The following is a 16,359-nucleotide window of genomic DNA, read 5'->3' on the forward strand; positions in this document are numbered from 1 at the left end:
ATTAATCTTAAAAATTTTACAAAATAGGTGATTTCTGCAAGAGATTTTGGTCAGTGTTTTTCCATGTTCTCTATGAAAGAGAACAGAATTATTTTGAGAAAAAATATTTCAAAAGACTGGAGTGTTTGCTTTTCATCTGAGGCATCCAGACTTTTTATTAGCAGTATTAAAATATTTTTAGAGACACATACCACTTCATGAAGCTGATTTCCAGCTGATCTGTCTAAGCATGGAGGATGTTATGAAACAGTTTATTAACAGCCTGCTCCAGAAGGTCAGTGTGCATCATTAGGCAAAAAATAGATACAAAATAACTCTTTAATTATTTGAAGATTGGCTAATGTATCTCAAACTCATAATGAATCTCTGACTGGATGTGGAACCCAACCATTTTCTTATGTTTTCCTTTGGATTATTGGATAGAAGCAGGAATTGTAGAGCCAATAGTTAAAAATTTTGAACACTTTGTTTGAATATAATATTTTACATTGATTTCTTGCTTCTGTGGCCATGCGAGAGTTTTTCCTAAGCAGTCTGATGTATTAGTGTTCATAACTGTAGCTGGTGATGATGATTGTTTCTTGGTGCTGAATGAAGCAAGAGATCATAAAATCAAAATGCAAAGCTTTTAGCTGTACTGTCGGCTAGCCGGAAATCAACATCTTCACTACACTGGACAGAAAATGGGCTAAAAGTGACTAATTCATCTGACTGAAAAATTGGATAGATTCTCCCAGAAGATGGCAGTGAACCTATGAGTAGTGTTCTGCCAGCTTTGCAAGCCATATCATTTCTGGCTGTTTTTTCAATATTGAATGCAATAACAAAACAAGCAATGAAAGCAACTACAGTTGGGTGTGGATATCAATGGTACTTTTTATCTTGAAATCTGAAGTGAGCACTAGTAATTCACAAAGGCCTGTCCTGCATGCATGGTGGTGGACTGGATGCCTTTGCCTAGGTTGGCAAGTTACTTAGCATTTTGCTACACTCAACAGCATGATGAAGACCCCGTTTCCATTGGAGTCCTTCAGATAATCCCTATGCAAAACCCATTGACTACATCCAGAGCTTTGAAATGTGTCTGAGTCCTTAAAGTGTCATTGCTCTCAGAGGAATGGATAGATGTAGGGTAACAGTTATTAAGAAATGGAATAAATGATGAGATTTGAAATTCTGGCTATGTTATATCTTTGCTCCGCTGTTTCTTACCAAAGAATTTCTTCATTCAGATAGGGACCAAAAGCAGATGTTCAAAAATACCAAAAAGGACTACTTCTGTATTAGTTCTAGTCTAAGAGAAATCAGTAATTGCTATGAATTTAGGGAAATTTCCAGTTCAATTTCCAAAGCAGGAGTCTAAGTGTGGATTTTCATGTATATAATCAAACCAGAACTACTTAACCTTTCAAAAATTGATCCACTCATTATCATTTTATTTATTTTAAAATTAGAAGTAGGGAGTGCTAATATTTTTTTTTTTAAATCCATCTTAATCTGTAGCTATAATTTGCAAATAAAACCCAGTAGTTGTTCTGTAGTGCTTGTCTTATGAACTGTTTGATATGCATATTTGCATGTATAAGCAAGTTCTTTTTGTGATGTACCTGAATGAAGAGATGTTTGTGAAGAATGGAAAGGAAAGAGAGGGGGCTTTAGACATATAGCAATGCTTATATGTAAATTTTGGAACTAAACTTTGCCATCCATGTTCTGTCTTATCCAGAATTACTACCAGTAAGCTAAAGAACATTTAAATATTTATTCTCTGTAGCTTAGTCTGAAAAAAAAATGTTCTGTTATAACTCATTTGTAACCATTTATTTAGTGTTCCAAACAGCAAAAATGCACTAGCAGTAAAAAACAAATAAAAATTGCAGCTGTTTCGTTAACATAAAGAAGAGATGAAAAACAATTGTGTGTTCTTGTTCTGCAGTCAAATATAATTGTACATTCTTGTCCTACTGCTTAGACACTGTGGGTGCTAATTTTACTAAATTAACATAAGCTGCATCATTTCCTTTGCACAAAACACAAAACCAAGCAAGAAATTAAAATTTGGTTGCTTTTTTTTTCTTTTAGTTTTCAGTTTCCTCCTCCAGTAAGTTGTGGGAGCTGCAAGATGCATTTGGTTCTTAATTTTTCAGATGTCTGCCCTCCATTTTAAAAGTGTGTTTGTCTTCATAGAATGAGAATCTTTAGTCTCTTCGAGGGCCCATCTGTGATTGAACCTGTTATGACCATAAACTCACCCAGGCAAAATCTTCCTTAGCACTTGAAGAGATACAGCAACACCTTCCCATTCAAAGGGCCACCAAACCTGTCTAGCCCATTTCAATGGCCAAAATCACAATCTGTATGTTGTGTGAAGGGGACAGCAGTGACAGATTTGATCCTGTCACTTGTTCACCAGTAGAGCATATTGCCAATGCCCACTTCACCACCTAATAATCTACCTTTCATTACTGACAAGCCTCCTTCTCCTTTGTCAGGAGAGGGCTTACATTAAATCACATGCTTCCTCCCCCCCAGCCACCTTTTTAACATCATTTTTCTGGTGCTTGCACAACTCACAGTGCTTGTGTGACTGATGGAGATTTGGTTCTGTGCAGCTGCTCATATCGTAACTGCTGGCATTTGCTGCTGCCTTTCTGTAATCTGGATATGCTGTGATGTATAAATGATACTGCTTGCTATTTCTTTGCTCCTACTGTTTAAAATCTCAATAAAAGTGAAAAATATCACTATACAAACTGCAAATATCTCAGCTGACTATTCCACAATAAGGCAAGCTACCTCAGCACCAATAAAATGTTGACATTACTTTCTTTGTGTATTTTTTTCCCTGTGTTTCTTAGTGAATTCTCCATCTTTAATCTCACTGCTTGAGGTAAAACCAACCTTGTTATTTAGTCTAGAACAGTATTATTCTGGACCAAATTCTGGGACCCTTATGCAAGCAAATGCTATTTACATTAGAGGCAATAAAGACATTACTAAATATTAAGGAAGGATCATAATATATGGCTTACAGTAGGGTCAGGGGCTCACAGAGCATCATTATTCTTTAATTTGTTTTGTGAACTGCATGTGACTTATAAATAAAACTTCCATACTATCTGTAATTAAACCATTAAAGATGTTTTCTATCACAGGGTATTTTGATTAAACTTTTCAAATTCAGGTGCCTAAGGTACTGAACTCCACCTGGTACTTTCTCCTACTGTAGTTTTGTCTGTTTTGAGGGGGTTGAAAGGGGTTTCATATCCAGCCACATTTTTGCCTGCCTCATATGAATCAATCTGTCTTTCCTAAATGCTTTAAGAAGTTCAGTTCATAGGACACACTGAAAATATGTAAACTATATTGAAGTCTTTCTGATAGCTCAGTCATAGCTTTGTTGTTAAGACAGGAAAATGGGGGAAGCTGGTTGCAGTCTTTCTGCAATAATTAACTGTAACTAATAGCCTAATGTTTACAGTGCTCCCCTAGGAAGTAGGAGAGCCAAGTCTGAATTTCCCTTCAGCCAGAGTAGTTTCAAACATGCAGCTCCCAGGCCAACCCTCACCTGAAACTCATCCCTCTGTTGAAACCATGTCAACAGACAGCAAAAAACCAAATGCTTCAGTGGGACAGAAGGATCATGTAGGCATCCTGCAGGCATCATAGATGACTAGGACTTGATTGGTTTGTGTTGGCTTGTCCACAATCCTCCTACAGTCCCTGATGGTGTTGTAGCCTCACAGTCTGCTGCTCCTACTCTGCCAACAAACTCTAGGCAGTCCACTGCACTGAGTGCCCTGCAAACCAGTCTTCTTATTACTGATGATCTTCTGATATCAGATTGGGTAGCATGAAGGTCCTCAGAAGGAAACCAGATCCTCACACAGCTAAGCCACTGTATTGGGTTTGCAGGGCAAGGTTTTGGTAGTGGGGGGCTACAGGGGTGGCTTCTGTGAGAAGCTCCTAGAAACTTCACCTATGTCCAAAAGAGCCAATGCCAGCCAACTCCAAGATGGGCCCACCACTGGCCAAGGCCGAGCCCATCAAGTGATGGTGGTAGCACCTCTGTGATAACATATTTAAGAAGGGGAAAAAAACTGCTGACTAGCAGCAGCCAGAGGAAAGGAGTGAGAATATATCAGAAAAACAACCCTGCAGACACCAAAGTCAGTGAAGAAGGAGAGGGAGGAGGTGCTCCAGGCACCAGAGCAGAGATTCCCCTGCAGCCCTTGGTGAAGCCCATGGTGAGGTAGGCTGTCCCCCTGCAGCCCATGGAAGTTAATGGTGGAGCAGATATATCCACCTGCAGCCCATGGGGGACCCCACACTGGAGCAGGTGGATGCACCCGAAGGAGGCTGTGACCCTGTGGGAAGCCCACGCTGGAGCAAGCTCCTGGCAGGACCTGCGGACCTGTGGAGAGAGGAGCCCATGCTGGAGCAGGTTTGCTGTCAGGACTTGTGACCCTGTGGGGGACCCACGCTGGAGCAGTTAGTGAAGAACTGCAGCCCGTGGGAAGGACTCACGTTGGAGAAGTTCATGGAGGACTGTCTCCCATGGGAGGGACCCCAGGCTGGAGCAGGGGAAGAGTATGAGGAGTCCTCCCCCGAGGAGGAAGGAGCGGCAGAGACAACATGTGATGAACTGACTGCAACCCCCATTCCCCGTCCTTCTGTGCCACTTGGAGGGAAAGAGAGAGAGAAAATTGAGAGTGAAGTTAAGCCCTGGAAGAAGGGAGAGGTCGGGGGAAGGTGTTTTAAGATTTAGTTTTTATTTCTCATTATCCTACTCTGATTTGATTGGTAATAAATGAAACTAATTTCCCCAAGTTAAGTCTGTTTTGCCTGTGATGGTAATTGGTGAATGATCTCTCCCTGCCCTTATCTTGACCCACGAGCCTTTTGTTATATTTTCTCTCCCCTGTCCAGCTGAGGAGGGGGAGTGATAGAGCAGCTTTGGTGGGCACTTGGTATCCAGCCAGGGTCAAGCCACCACAGCCACTCTTTTCAGCACACGATAGAGTGATCCTGAAAAAAATCTGGCCAAAACTTGCCTCCTATATAATCCTCAAGGATTTTGTGGGACTGCACACATTTCTGTTGATCCAAAACATGTATTTAGGGTCATGGTTTAGAGGTGGACCTTGCAGTTACGTTAATGGTTGGACTCAATGATCTCAGAGGTCTTTTCCAACCTTAATGATTCTATGATTCTGTAATTCTAAAACCAGAGCTCACTCAAAACAGCTAGTTTACAAACACGGGTACTAATTTGGCTCATAGCTGAGTCAAGTAGGTACACAAGCTATACCAGGTATTTTGAATACACTCTCAGACTGCAAGTACAACACACAACATCATTAAGACTCAAAGAGGATGATGTCTGGATACTGTTTACAGAGGACCTGGCTATGTTTGAGAGCTCTCACAATCATTCTATCATTACCCTTTTCATAGGCCCCTCAACCTGCCTTTTCAATTGAATGTGCAGACAAGCACCTGCTGTGCCATCTAACCTTCGAAAATATTCACTTTTGTGAGTAGCTCCTACTTAATAGACAACATGTTTCCAGCAGAGAGCTGAATTTGAGCCTTTTCCTGTTGAGTTCTGTAACCACAGTTGTTGTCACAGGCAGGCAAAATTTCCATAAGGTGCTGAGTTTTCCTCTAAAAGCAGTCAGTGCACCACAGAGGATAGAGGAATCTTGGACATAGCTACAACATTGTCTGCACCAATCTGTACAAAGATAGGGTGGCTGCCTTCCCATCCTGGTGATCAGGATACAGGAGGAGCTGAAGAGCTGCTTTCCTTCCCAAAGCCATGTGTTTATGGTCCCTGAATAAAGTGTGTGGATAAAGCATCTTGCAAGCCCTGAGCTGCCACTTCATGTGATGAGAGGTGACAGACCAGAAGTTGGCTTCATGCTTCTGTGGTGTTTTCAGTATGTCTGCTGAGGAAGCCTCCTAAAAACGATGTCTTGGAGGGCATCATCTCTGATGGGCAGAAGAGTCAGGGAAGGGATTCAGGCTGGAAGAACCTTGGAAAGGTCTGCAAAAAAGGTGAGTTGATTAACAGATGAGTCTGAGTTCAAGCCTCCTGAAGAGCAGTGACATGAACCAGACACAAAATTCCTTCAGCCATGGGACTTGGAAATCTTGAGCCTAAACTTGCACACATCTAGTGAGAGCTGTATGGGCTTGGGATTCAAATGCAGGAACAAGGTCTCTTTGTGGAAAACCCGTTGGGAGGCTATGTAACAATGCAGAGTTTAAATCCAAGTATAGGTATGTTTAGGCAAGGAGAACATTAGGAGGGTGGTGAGGGAAATACGTGTTTCTTGCAAAGCCCTTTTTATTGATGAAAAGGTCTGGATGGTATTGAAAGAGCTGTTTGGGCAGCTCTTCTGCTATGCAAGGCTTCTGTTGTAGAGCGTCTGCAGCAAAGCACTAACACCTTTCTTTAATCAAGGTCCTGAAATGACCATACACACCTGTCTCCTTTTCTCATAGGCTACATTTTTTGATTTATCCTACCTAAACAACTTATTAATTAATTACAGGCTGATATCTATACATGCACACATGTTTCTTTAAGAACTGTGGAGCAAGATGCTCAGATGATGTAGAAACAGGAAATTCTGTGAAGCTTTTTTGTGCTAGAGAATGAATATTGCTGACTGATATAAAAAAAACCATATGACTTGTCAGGTTAAATACAAGGAGTATCGTAATAGCATTGAATTCGTGTATTGAATATTTAATTTATTTTTAATGTCAAACTAGTTTTCTCCTCAGCACTAGAAATCAGGTGAATTATAGAAGGAAGATCTGAATAATTAATATCATAGAATCATGGAATCATAGAATCATAGAATAGTTTGGGTTGGAAGTGACCGTTAAAAGTTATCTAGTCCAATCCCCCTGCAATAAGCAGGGACATTTTCAACTAGATCAGGTTGCTCAGAGCCTTGTCCAGCCTGACCTTGAATCTTTCCAGGGATGGGGCATCTACCACCTCTCTGGGCAAGTTGTTCCAGTGCCTCACCAGCCTCATTATAAAAAATTTCTTCCTTATATCTAGTCTGAATCTACCCTCTTAGTTTAAAACCATTATACCTTGTCCTATCGCAACAGGCTCTGCTAAAAAGTTTGTCCCCATCTTTCTTATAAACCCCCTTTAAGCATTGAAAGGCTGCAATAAGGTCTCCTTGAAGCCTTCTCTTCTCCAGGCTGAACAACCCCAACTCTCTCAGCCTTTCTTTGTAGGAGAGGTGCTCCAGCCCTCTGATCATTATTGTGGCCCTCCTCTGGACCTGCTCCAACAGGTCCATGTCTTTGCTGTTGTCCTGGTTTCATCTGGGAAAGAGTTAATTTTCTTCTTAGTAGCTGGTATAGCGCTGTGTTTTGGATTTAGGATGAGAATAGTGTTGATAACACACTGATGTTTTAGTTGTTGCTAAGTAATGTTCATACCAGTCAAGGACTTTTCAGCTTCCCCTGCTCTGCCAGGTGCACAAGAAGCTGGGAGGGGGCACAGCCAGGACAGCTGACCCCGACTGGCCAAAGGGCTATTCCATACCATATGATGTCATGCTCAGTATATAAACTGGGGGGAGTTGGTCGGGGGGAAGTGATCGCTGTTCGGGGATGGGCTGGACATCGGTCAGTGGGTGATGAGCAATTGCATTGTGCATCACTTGTTTTATATATTCTTTTATCATTATTGTTGTTGTTGTTATTATTATTCTTTTTTATAATTATTATTATTATTCCTCTGCTGTCCTATTAAACTGTCTTTATCTCAACCTGCAGGTTTTATTTTTTTTTCCTATTCTCTCCCCCATCCCACTAGGGGTGGGGGACTGAGTGAGCGGCTGTGTGGTGCTTAGTTGCTGACTGGGGTTAAACCACAACGCCTGTGCTGAGGACCCCAGAGCTGGACACAGGACTCCAGGTGGGGTCTCACCAGAGCAGAGTAGAGGAGCAGAATCACCTCCCTCGACCTGCTGGCCATGCTTCTTTTGATGCAGCCCAGGATACAGTTGGCCTTCTGGGCTGAGAGAGCACATTGCTGGCTCATGTCCAGCTTTTCATCCACCAGTACCCCCAAGTCCTTCTTGGCAGGGCTGCTCTCAATCCCTTCATCCCCCAGCCTGTATTGATACCAGGGGTTGCTCTGACCCAGGTGCAGGACCTTGTACTCGGCCTTGTTGAACTTCGTGAAGTTCACATGGGTGCACTTTTTGAGCTCGTCCAGATTCCTCTGGATGGCATCCCGTCCCTCAGGCATGTCAAGCGCACCACTCAACTTGGTCTCATCTGCAAACTTGCTGAGGGTGCACTTGATCCCACTATGTCACTGATGAAGATATTAAACAGTACTGGTCCCAATATGGACCCCTGAGGGACACCACTTGTCACTGATCTCCATCTGGACATTGAGCCATTGACCACTACCCTCTGGATGTGACCATCCACCGAATTCTTTATCCACCAAACAGTCCACCCATCAAATCCATATCTCTCCCATTTAGAGAGAAAGATGTTGTGGGGCACCATGTCAAAGGCCTTACAGAAGTCCAGACAGATGACATCCGTAGCTCTTCCCTTGTCCACTGATGTCGTCACTCCATCATAGAAGGCCACTAGGTTGGTCAGGCAGGACTTGCCCTTGGTGAAGCTGTGCTGGCTGTCTCGAATCAGCTCCCTGTCCTCCATGTGCCTTAGCATAGCTTCTAGGAGGATCTGTTCTCCACTCGAGAGGTGTGGGAAGAGACGTTGCCAGTGAAGACTGAGGCAAAGAAATTGTTGAGTACCTCAGCCTTCTCCTTGTCTGTCGTTACCAGTTTGCGAGTCTCGCTCATCAGCGGGGTATGCTTTCTTTGACCTTCCTTTTCTGGCTGTAAGCTCTTCTTATTATTCTTTGCATCCCTTGCTAAGTTCAGCTCCAGCCGTGCCTTGGTCTTCCTGACCCCATCCCTATACAACCGGGCAGCTTCCCTATACTCTTCCCAGGATACCTGTCCCTGCTTCCACTGCCTGTGCATTTCCTTCTTGCCCTTTAGTTTGACCAGCAGGTCTCAACTCAGCCACGCCAGCCTCTTCCCTTCCTTGCCTGATTTCTCACACCTGAGTATCGAGAGCTTTTGCGCTCTATGGAAAGCATCCTTAAAGATCTGCCAGCTCTGTTCTGCTCCCCTGCCCTAAGGGCAGTTTCCCAGGGGATCCTATTGACTAACTCCTTGAAGAGCTGGAATTTTGCTTTCCTTAAATTCAGGGTCCTGACTTTACTCTTTGCCTGACCCATATCCCTCAGGACTGCCAACTCCACCACTGCATGATCACTGCAGCCCAGGCTGCCTCCAATCTTAACATTACCAAATAGTTCACTTGCCTTGGTGACCAACAGGTCCAGTATTGCAGCCCCCCTGGTGGGGTATAAGAAGTTATCCCCTATGCAATCCAGGATTCTCCTGGATCGCCTACAGCTCGCCATGCTACTTTTCCAGCAGATGTCAGGGTGGTTGAAGTCCCCCAGCAGGACGAGAGCCTGAGAGCGCTATGCCTCCTGTAACGGGAGTAAGAAGGCTTTGTCAATAAGCTCCCCTTGGTCTGGAAGCCTGTAGTAGACACCAACCACAAGGTTCACTTTGTTGCCTCAGATTCTAACTCTTACCTGTAAACTTTCAACCTGCTGGTGGCCATTCTTCAGGGATAGCTCTTCATACGCTATCTATTTCTTGATGTAAAGGGTGACCCCTCCACCCCTCCTTCCTTGCCTGTCCCTTCTGAACAGCCTGTAGCCATCAATAGCTGCACTACAGTCATGGGATTCATCCCACCAAGTTTCAGTAATGGCAACTAAGTCATAGCTTTCTAGCAGCACAGTGGCTTCCAGCTCCTCCTGCTTGTTGCCCATGCTGCATGTGTTGGTGTAGAGGCACTTCAGCCAGGCTGTCAGCTGTGTCACCTTCTTAGAGCAACACCCCTTAGTTCCTTTGAGGTATTTCACTGGTGTTTCCCTGTTGGCTCCTATTACCTCAGGAGCCCCTGGCTCATCTCTGTAAGACTTCCAGTGTGCTGCAGTGTACCCAGCACATCTCAGACCAATAGGCTGAGGGCCCTCGCTAGCACCCTCTCCCTTTAAGCTTAGTCTGTCATCCCACAGCTTGTCACGGGCAAGCCTGATATTATTCCCCTCCCCCTTCAAGTCTAGTTTAAAGCTCTGTCAATGAGCCCCGCTAGCTCATGAGCAAAGACCCTCTTCCCCCTTTGAGAAAGGTGAATCCCATCTGACTCCAGCAAGCCTGGCCATCCCATTATCAAAAAACCCAAAACTGTGGCAATGACACCAGCCATGGAGCCATGTATTAATAGACTGGGCCCATCTGTTTCTTCCAGTGTCGCTGGCCACAACTGAGAGGAGAGACGAAAAAATGACCTTGAATGTTTCCTCCAGATTCCTTTACCAAGTGTCCCAAGGCCCTGAAGTCTCTTTTGGTCGACCTTGGACTATGTGTTGCCTCTTCATCACCACCCACATGGAAGAGCAGTAATGGATAATAGTCCAAGGGCTGTAGCAGGCTAAGAATTTTCCTAGTGATGTCCTTAACCTGGGCCCCAGGAAGGCAGCAGACTTCCCTAAGAGGACGGTCCGTCCGGCATATTGGACCCTCTGTTCCTCTCATAAGGGAGTCGCCTACAGCTATAACCCATCTTTTCTTCCTCATGGAAGTGGTTGTGATACAGGGGGGTAGGCCTTTCTCACCTTGGCAACACCTTCGGTGTAGATAGACCATCGTCCACAGTATAGTCAGTGAAGTTCAAAGAATACTCAATTAGCCCTATTGAAGACTTTCAATACAATTACATTTCCTTATTGCCACAGAGGGGATGCAGATGCTTGCAATTCAAGTGACTACAGTGCAGTATTTTTGGATTGAGGTAGCTCAGTCCTTTGAATGGCTGTTTTTAGGTTCTTAATATCACTTTGGATTTGTCCCTATATCTTTAGGGTTATAAATAACTCTCAGGACAAGATGATTTCTTATCTTTTCCCAGTGAATCACCTTCAGGTTTCAATAAATTGAAGTGCAGTTACACTGCAGCAGGAGGGAATACTGCATTGTTGATAGAGCATTTTTGGTCTGAATTTCTGTGTGTGGGCCTGCATTAAATTACTGCTCTGACAAAGTACGAATTCCATCTCTGGAACCAGAAGTGCTGAGTAAGTTTTACAATTGAAAAGGAATGCAATTCCATTTCTCCTCTTTGAATTGAAAGCAGAGAATTTAAGAAAGGCAGTGTATCAGAGTATTCTGACTGGAATACCCATCGCAAAATAGAGGGATGAGTTTTACTTATTATAGCTTATGTTTTATTTGCATATACTTATGCATATACATGTACACATACATAAAATTTATATATATTGATGCATGAGTATCAGTGTATTTAACTAATTGACTTAGTAGATGCACATAGGATAAGCTTCTACTCTTAAGCATCCTTTCAATTATTTCTCTCAATTTGATGTAAATGGTTTAATAGCAGAGAGTTTTCAGAAAATCCTTGATTCAGTATGAACTGTAGAACTAAGCTGGTTGAGTCCATGATGGCCTGATTTCACAACATGCATATATATGGTGTTCATTATGTGTGTTATTTTTCACACGTATTGCGGTAGCAATTATAGATACTGGACCAAAACTACTTCACCTTATATTGACAGTTTTTGTCAATTGACAATATTGTATTGATAGTATTGACAGGAGGTAGTTGGAAAAGGAGGATTTAAGAGAGATACAGATTTTTTTTTCATAATCTAAAAGGAATTCTGCAGCAGAGCCAGGACTGAACTTGGTGATGGTCAGATTCCAAAACAGTCTTATAGATCTTCATTTTTTCCAAGTCCTTTTTTGAGTGTTTTATAAATAATGTAATCCTTTCTATCATGGCTTTATATACCTTAGGAAATGAAGAGAAAAAAGTGTCTTACATTTTTAAATGATGCCTCAATAGATCTCAATGTGTATTTGCAAGAAAAGTGTTCCAATTGTGCAGGGTTAGTTTGACTAAAAAAAAAGTGGAGAAAGATATGTGACAACCTTGGACAATCAACCTCATCTAACTGGGCCATCGATACAGTCTTTGTGCACCAGACACATTGGCCTTAAGCCAAAGCTGCTATTTTCTAAAGGGATTTGATTAACTACCCTGAGAAACTACCCTGAGAAACATTTTCTCTCTTCTTCATAGAGTCTTGGGTCATATCAGGCATTGGCTCCCAGCAATGTTCAAAGGGTTTTTGTAATCATCCAAAGCTATTTTTATGACTCCATTCTTGGAAGACAGAAAAATGTGGGAGGGAAAGCAGACGGGATTCTCTTCTGCCACTGAAACCCCTGCAGTATCCAGTCCCAGGAGGGAATCCTTATCCCCGAGGGGATTACTGGCTAACTCTTATCAAATATTTCCTGTCTGTGACCTTAGAAAGCAGCTAGAAGATAAGGACCTGCTATTTTATGAGGTTAGTCAAGTCAGATTTTCTGCCTTTTTCCCTAAGAAGTTGCCTGGGAGGAGCTGTGGTGACAGCTAACAGCCGAAGATAAGCAAGTGATTGACCAGTGTTTTCAGGAATATCAAGAAACTAGAGACTGGTTTTCCTTTCATCTCCCAAATGCTGCTGGCATTTCTTAGTGGTAGGCATAGAGAACTGCAAAGGACAAATGGGGAATGAAACACGTTGGTAGTCTCATCAAGTTGGTTTCTGTAAAGCAGTCCTTAAGTCCTGACTGAACAGATTCTAGCAGATGACACATTTCTCCTGCTGTTGTGTGATTTGATGCACTAGGCACATTACCTGTAAGCTACATGGTACACATTACTGTCATATTACCCACTATCTGAAGAATAATACACAGTAAGCAAGTAAGCAACACTGTTGATGTGTACAAGTCATGCCTTTGGTACACATAGGCAAGGTTAAGAAGAAAATATCTATTTCTGTTGTATCACAAAAGCTGTCCCAGCAGAAGTCAACACACTGTGCAGTTCATGTGTGCATCCTACACTGCTTGTCTACCAACTACACCTTCACCAGTATTTTGAAAACCTTGCATAATTTTGAGATAAATGGTATCTGATACATAATAACCATGTCAGTAAACTTAGTGCATCTTATTTAATTAGCAAGACGTTTGTTAGCAGGAGGGCTTTAACCATGGGACATATTGGGATGCAGCTGCAGCCTTCTCCCATTAGCACTTCTTGGGGAATTGCTTTTTCTGTTTCACAGGATTCAGTTCCCTTTGTAACATATCTTGCCTCTGTTAGCACCACCCTTGTATTGACCTTGGTGTTAATGCACACTCGATTAACACACAATTGAAAAGTGTCTGAAACTGATTTCAATAAAGATGTTACAAAAGAAAGTGTAGAAGTGTCTTAAATTGTTAATTAACAATCTTTAGTGAAAATGTGCTTCTACTAGTTAGTTCAGGGATTCAAAGTCATGACTGTCGGATGTTATTTCTGGCTTTCTTATGTGTCACTGTTTGAAAAACAATTCAAGCACCTGCAAAAAGCATGCAGCAAGTCTGCTGCATTCAGTGTGCTGTTTGAGAGGGGGGTGCTGGAGGCAGTAGGTAACCTGTAACGTCACTAAAAAGAGGCACTTCTTTTGACTTCAAAATCTGAGAGGTGTCAGGAACATTTTCCTACCTCACTGTGGTCTCAGGAGATAAAATTAATTAATTGCTACAAAAGGTGCTGAGTTCCTCTGATTAAGAGTTCAGTAGGCATGAAATATAATTAACTAGCTTTTATAAAGTGCTTTGAAATTCTAGGGTGATTCAATGGTTGTATTTAAAATAATGTTTTTGCTGCCTTCTGTAAATAATGTCTCCTACTATGCAATTGTTCCTCAGATCTTTATGCATGTGCTTACTATTAAGCACATGGGCAGTTCTTTTCAAGTTATTTGGAATATCTGATTTTGTCGAAAATAGAATTCCCCTTTGATATTTTACAAATATCATCACTTGTATATTTATATATGATTTATTAAATCAAATTAATACAATTATCCATTTACTTTATTACTTGAAACAGGCTAAATTTTAAGAATGTTTTCAATTATCCTGAACATCAACTCCCATTTCCTCAGGCACGTATCAATTTTTAACTGAATGCTTCAGCGCAGAAAACCTAGGCTATTCCAAGACATGAGCATTATTGATATTTGTTTGTATTACAAAAGATCCTGGAGATTTTTTTTTTTTTTGAGACAAAAACTCTTTGCACTAAAAAACTATAAAGCCAGAACAAATTACATTCTGTGCTCTTTAGTGCTTTACAGGCAAGTTGAAAACACCAACAGTTCATCCCGAGCATATATTCAGCTAGCGAAAAGCAGGCAATAGGCAGAAATTCTGAAGGTGGATAGTAAAGAAGCTTGAGAGACTGTAAAGGAATCAGGTATGATGTATAGCTTCAGTGATAAAGGGAAATTTGTCATTGACCCCAGTGCTGTAAGGACTTTATATTTGAATTTGAGGAGTGAGCTTAGCATAGTCACGCGTTATGTTCAAGAGGAACCCAAAACCATGGATCCCTTCTGAAAAATCTTGATCCTATCATACTAGAGTACGTCTTTCCAGGAGATACAGAGTCAGGCATTTACTGCGGCTGTGTTGCACAGTACGCATGATACTGTGCCTGCAGCTACAGATATCTCTGTGTGAGTATATCTACATTTGTTCATGGTGCGGTGCAGAGACAGAAGGATCAGGGTTTGGTATGATCTATTACAGTCCTAGAAGAGTACAGCCACGTTGCGTCTTTACCCGTGATGGTGTCTGCACCCATTGCTGGTCTCAGCCATGTGCCATGTCTAATAGCTGCTGCAAAGCAGATTTATGTACAGCTGTCCCTGCCTGCCTTGCCATTTCCAATGCAAGTCCAGGTGCACAGATAGCCTAGTGCTGGAGGGCCTTGCAATTGCCTTGCAAAGAGGGTCTAGGTGGAACAGGAGTGTAAATTTTGTTCCCCTGGAAGAGAAACCACTTCAAGGTTGTCGTGGTTTAACCCCAGCCAGCAACTAAGCACCACGCAGCCGCTCGCTCACTCCCCACCAGTGGGATGGGGAGGGAATCGGAAGGGTAAAAGGGAGAAAACTCGTGGGTTGAGATAAGAACAGTTTAATAATTGAAGTAAAATAAATTAGAACAGTTAAATAGGCAAAGCAAAAACCGTGCACGCAAACAAAACAGAACAAGGAATTCATTCACTCCTTCCCACCGGCAGGCAGGTGTTCAGCCATCTCCAGGAAAGCAGGGCTCCATCACGCGTAATGGTTACTTGGGAAGACAAACGCCATCGCGCCTAATGTCCCTCCCCCCCCCTTCTTCTTCCCCCACCTTATATACTGAGCATGACGTCATATGGTATGGAATAGCCCCTTGGCCAGTCTGGGTCAGCTGTCCTGGCTGTGCCCCCTCCCAGCTTCTTGTGCACTCGGGAGAGCAGGGGAAGCTGAAAGAGTCCTTGACCAGTGTGAGCGCCACTTAGCACCTATTTAGAGACAGCTTAGCACTACTTAGCAAGAACCAAAGCATCAGTGTATCATCGACATTGTTCTCATCCTAAACCCAAAACACAGCCCCATACCGGCTACCAAGATGAAAATTAACTCTATCCCAGCTGAAACCAGGACAAAGGTGCATAACAAAAGACATCAAATGATGTCATATACATGCTAGTTTAGGGGACTGTTGGCCATCTTTCAGTATAGGATGAAGAAGGAATACTAGGCCGTCTACATGCATCCCTTTGCATACCACTTTAATTACCTGTTTCCACTTTCATAGCCTGCAGTAATATAACAAGAGCTGAATAGTTTTGATTATAAAACTAGCCGTGGAATTAGTTTAGAAGCATAATACTTCTTGTATTGAAAATAATACATATTTTATCTGATGTTAGATGCCAACAGCTATAATCCATCTCTTCAAAATATTTTAAAATTATACATCAACAGTGTCAATTGAATTCTGCTATTCATTTTTGCAGTGGGAAGCAAGTTTTGCCATTGCCCCCCCCCCCCCCCCCCCTTTTCTTAAAATACTATTTTAGTTTTAAAATGAGCATTAGAACCATCTGGCTCATAAACAGTAGGCAAATAACATTTCTCCATGATTGATTATGCAACATAACCTCAGGTAAGTGTAGCATGACCAGTTAATTGAAAATTGCTTTCCATTTAGAATTCACTCTGTGCTAGCCAATGATAAATAATTATTTCATCTGGCTCATTTCACATTATACACTTTAAACACTCAAACTCCTTGCTGACTTTAA

The sequence above is a fragment of the Platalea leucorodia genome, assembly GCF_965183815.1.
Source record: "Platalea leucorodia genome assembly, chromosome: 3".
NCBI classification, from domain to species: Eukaryota; Metazoa; Chordata; class Aves; order Pelecaniformes; family Threskiornithidae; genus Platalea; species Platalea leucorodia.